Source organism: Eutrema salsugineum, unplaced genomic scaffold (genome assembly GCF_000478725.1).
Source record: "Eutrema salsugineum unplaced genomic scaffold, Eutsalg1_0 scaffold_21, whole genome shotgun sequence".
Lineage (NCBI taxonomy): Eukaryota > Viridiplantae > Streptophyta > Magnoliopsida > Brassicales > Brassicaceae > Eutrema > Eutrema salsugineum.
The window spans coordinates 1,606,868-1,611,996 of record NW_006256821.1 but is presented as its reverse complement, the minus strand read 5'-3'; the positions used below and the strand labels follow the sequence as shown (position 1 = coordinate 1,611,996).

Sequence of the window (5,129 nt, the reverse complement as noted above, 5' to 3'; positions counted from 1 at the left end):
CAAGGAATTTAGGCAAGGATTTTCTATGACTCTGAAACTAGGATAGACACATGTAAGATTAGCCAACTCTCGTCACCCTAATCATCAAATCACTTGTTCGTGGCAATTAACTCTCGCTCTCATGCCAGAACAAGATCATGCTTTGTAGATCGGAATCCATCTCTGCTTACGTATCCTCCGTAGGTAGCTTTCGTTTCCTACGACGGGGACGTCCATAAGATCCGGTTCAGGCAACCCAGATACAACAATCTCGTGGCTCAGATTAAACCTAGGATCGGATTATGGGTGATCAATCTAGAATTACCACTTTGAGAATTGGATGAATGGGAGAATCATGTTAAAAATCGAAATCCTTTTTCCTAAAAACCTAGATGTCATTCGAACAGGGGATCCCTTTGGATTACCCTTTCACCCAACAAGGTGACTACTCAGACATGGCTGAGGTAGACATCATCATCGGTTTAGAACTAAGAAGAAGAAAAGTAAAAGAAACAAAGTTGCAGAAAACTTCTCTTATTGAAGACAGTATGGCGAGAGCTTCTACAAATGCATAAAAATAAAACCTAAAACTACAAATGAGTTCTCTCTCAAAGAGAAGAAAGATGCTCTCTTACAAAAGACCTAAAAATGAATATTTATAGTGTTTCTCCAAGTCTTGGGCGTCTAGGGCTTGTAAAATGGGTGCAAGAAGTGTCTTGGGTCTTATTTGGGCTCCTGAGGTCCGGACATAGGTCCACCGGGGGTAAAACCTCCTGAGCCGCGTGGGAAGAAGGCTGGCCGCGAGTGAAAGCACTTGTGCTTGACTGGGCTTGTGTTGATCGGGCCTTCAGTGCATTGATGATATCTTGAGATCCAACCATTGGATTGCTTTGATTCCAAGTGTGTTGGAAATCTGGTTGCTTCCTCTATAATTTACCCAAATTTGGGGATGATCAGAAGGTGAGAAGGACTTCTTTAGTTGCCAAACTTCTGGCGGCCTGAATTCATCCAAAAATGTACTTTTGCTCCAAAATGCACTCCAAAGTCCCAAGTTTCCTGAAAAGCCTTTTAAAACTCCAAAACATGGAAAACACTTATAAAACCTTTAAAACTGAGTAAAAACACCTGCATAAGATATTGAAAGTGATCCACAAAAGTGGTCAAAATCAGGTGTTAGCAGTACACTTCTTGTCGTATCATAGGAACCAAAGTTGTTTTCATGCGACTGAAAACAAAACATAACTTATTAGTAAAGCCATCATGCAATACCCTCCTATCTGATAGCCAGGGTTGTCCGGGAAGTATATGTCCAGCCTTCATTAGTAACACATCGCATAAGATCTCGTCTTCATATTTGCCAATAGAGAGAGGGACCATCACTTGGTTTCTGACTTTCATTTCCCCTGAGTCATTAAGCCACTGAAGTTTTTAAGATCTCGGATGCTTAATTGTTTTTAGACCAAGTTTATTCACCATCGCTTCACTAGCTACATTGGTGCAACTACCTCCATCAACAATGAGGCTACAAACTTTGCCTTGGAAGACACAGCGAGTGTGAAACAAATTTTGTCTTTGCTCTTGCTCATCAGTCTTTGTCTGAACATTTATGGATCTCCGAGCCACCAAAAGGTATCCTTGAACCGTCAGTGCTTCATATTCTTCTGAGGAGGTATATCATGCGGGCTTTTCATCCTCCGATTCGACCTCTCCATTCTCTAAAAACACCATAACCCTACAGTTTGAGCATTCATTGGCATAGTGCCCTCGACCGTGACACTTGAAGCACATAACATCCCGTGATCTCGTCATAGTTGATTCTGCTTTGCCTTTGCTTTCTTGTACTGAAATAATCGGCTAAGTTTCCACCTTAACAGGTATGACGGGCTTGACTTCTTTTTGAACGGGTTCGCTCTATCTTCTTTCTGATAACTTTGCTTGTTTGTAGAAGCTCCAATTCCATAACTGGCTCTAGTCGTGCTCCTCCTTTTGAGTTGTTGCTCCACAAGTATGGCTTTGTGCAACATTTCTTCTAGCTCGACATAGTGTTGCATTTCCAACCGATCTTGGATCTGTCGGTTGAGGCCTCCCACAAATCTTGACATAATCGCCTCTCTATCTTCTGATACATCAGCACGAATCAGCAGAGTCTCCATTTCTTGATAATACTCCTCAACACTCTTAGTTCCTTGCGTTTGTCGTCTAAGTCGGTTGTGCAACTCTCGGTGATGATGATTAAGCACAAACCTCTAACGCATAATGGTCTTCATTTCTTGCTAAGTTTCCACATGGTATTCTCTATTACGTCTACGAGAGGTGACTAGCTGATCCCACCAGCTGAGAGTATAATCATAGAATTCTGTTGCTGCCACTCTTACACGGTTGATCTCAGTGTAGTGTTGACAATTTAATACTAATTCAATTTTCTTATCCCACTCTAGATAGGCATCTGGATCGTTTCTTCCATGAACGGTGGCATTTTGAGTTTCAGCCTTCCAAGGTTATCTTGAAGACGGTTTCTTTCTTCTCGTACACGTCTATATCTCCTTTGGTTGCCTCTTGATGAACTACTGTCTCTATTATAGTATTCATCTGCGGCCTCATCTCTGGTTTGTCTGACTTGTTCTCTAACCCTTTCTGGTGATCGCTCAGCGTTATTCCTTCTCGGCTCCGTAGTTGGCCTCGCATCAGACTGGTGTTGTTGGAGCTCTTGTCGAAATTCTGCAATCAACTTTTTCATTTCTGCCATCATCGCCTCCATAAAAAAGCTTGTTGTTGATGCTAATATGCTCCCCTTGTTGGTCAGACTTCACGGCAGAAACCAAAACAGCACAGATCAATAGCAACGGTTCCGAGAATCAATCAAATAAGTAAAGTGACTCTTCGTGTCTCTCAAGGAATCATAAAAACCCTAACACGAATTTTGAATTTGAATCGACACTCTTGTGGATTGGACAGATCGGTGACTAAACATGAAAAATGATGTAATAGGTGATGATGATAGACGAGATTTTAAACACAGACTGCAACGATCTATTGTTTTAGATGCAAACTACATGGATCAACTTCAGATCTATCACTTATGAATGCGATAAACAGATACGAAATAGTTTTTGAACAATTTTTTCCTACAATATGAATCAGGCAACAGATTAGAACCAAAGAAAATACTAGATACAACCTGATTCAAGTCGATGATCCAACAATAGAATGATTTGCTCTGATACCAATTAATATGATCTTTGATAGATTTTCCCTTTGATCGTCACTCTAGTGCTGGATATCGATGGGGATAAGCCTTGCAAACAAAGAATTGTTTCAAGGAGTGTGAAGTCGAATGGTCACACAAGAGATTGCGGAAAGATGTCTTGACTCACCGGTGATGTTCTTCGGATATGACACACCAAAGAGAGATCAGATTACTTAAGGACATTACACACCAAAAAGTAAAGAGTTGATGTTTTATTGAAAGATATTTTGGATTGAACAAAAGATTATCGATAACAATGAACTACAAAAGGTTTATAAAGAGAAAGGACTCGACTAAGACTTAAAGATGTCTCGGAACTAAAAAAACAAGCTGTCTAAGTGGAATTCAAAATAGAAGACACGCTCCTCCTCTTTGGGCTTCGGTCTTAGTGGACTTAGGTGAAGGTGATCCGAGCATTGCCTCATTAAAAACCCATTCCAAGAAAACCCATTAGGAAAAAACCTGAAATGGGGAAAAAAAGTACAAAGCCGGATCACAAGTCCACTAAGAGTCTTGAACTTGGATCATGACCAATGTGTTTGGAACACACTCTTTTCCCTCTTGAATAGGTTGCTTGATGATGTTGTGAACAGCCTCCTTGAGTTGTATTGCTTTGCTCTTGTCAGCGGGCCGTTAGAAACAAGTGATGGTTCTTCTTCTTCTGGCACAAACTCCTTAGCTATCCATGATCATATCAAGGAGACTTCTTTATCTATCTTTGTGAGCACCACTCTCTGAGTATCAAAGTCAATTCTTGCTCCTGTGGTGTTTAGAAATGGAGTTCCAAGCAATAGAGGAAGCTCTTTGGTTTTCTTCATCTTCATGACTACAAAATCAGTGGGGATTATGCATTCACCAACCCTTAGTGGATAGTCTTCAAGGATCCCATGTGGTTTCTTTGAGTGGGAATCTCCAAAGGTAATTGAAGTGGGGTGATGCTTGAGAGTATTGATTCTTTGAAACATAACCCTGAGTCTGAACTTGCTGAGGAGGATACACTTGGTCTCCAGGGTTAGCTACAATTGAGTTTCTTTAGCTCAGGTTCTGTTTGTAATTGGTGAAGCTGTTGAACTTGTTCTGGTTCCCAATATAGTGGAGCTCTTCCTGAGTTAAAGCATCTTCATTCACATTCTCAAAACATTGAGCTTGCCCATCAAATTCACCAACAAAAAGAAGAGGCTTTTGAGTAGAAACTAAGACCTTGTCTATCTTGCTTTGCAGATATTTTTTCTCATTCTTTTCTCCTCACTAGGGCCATCTCCTCTATTAGCTCTAGCATAATCTTGCCAAATTCTCAACTAGCTCCATGGCAGCAGTGATCTGCTTGGCTAACATGTTCCCATTGAAGGCAGTGTCTAGTTGATTCCTGAACTTGGGAAGAGCACCTCTGTAAAGAGTACTAAGCAATGAAGCTTCTGAGAACCAATGGTGAGGGCACTGATTAATGTAGCTCCTGAATCTTTCCCATGCTTCACCAAAATATCTCATTGTTATGTTGGTTTAAGGAATAGATCTGATTCCTGAGCTTGGCTGTTCTTGAAGTTGATAAGAAAGCCTGCTTACATTGCTCCCATGTATGAATAGAACTCTGAGTAAAATTCTTCTCCCATTTGCATGCTTTGTTTCCTAGACTGAATGGAAAGAGTCTCATCTTGAAGCCATCTTCAGATACACCATTTATCTTTGTAAGGTTGCAGACTCTGTCAAAGTTATCAAGATGATCTAGGGGATCTTCCATAGGTAAGCCGTGAAACTTTGAGTTTTTCAGTATATTGAGGATTGATGTTTTAACTTCAAAGTTGTTGTTGTCCTCAGCTGGAGTTTGGATACCCTGCCTATTCTGGTGAGCATTGGCCTGTCATTGGCACCAAGAACGATTTGATTCCTCTCTTTTTTCTGAGCC

General features: G+C 40.8%; 1 non-coding gene across 1 annotated transcript; it reads left to right on the top strand.

The window, feature by feature from the left end:
• The first annotated feature begins 4,646 nt into the window (after positions 1 to 4,646).
• On the top strand, positions 4,647 to 4,754 carry LOC112086328. Its single transcript, XR_002899450.1, has one exon. It is a non-coding gene; the product is annotated as a small nucleolar RNA R71 (small nucleolar RNA).
• Positions 4,755 to 5,129: the final 375 nt, after the last annotated feature.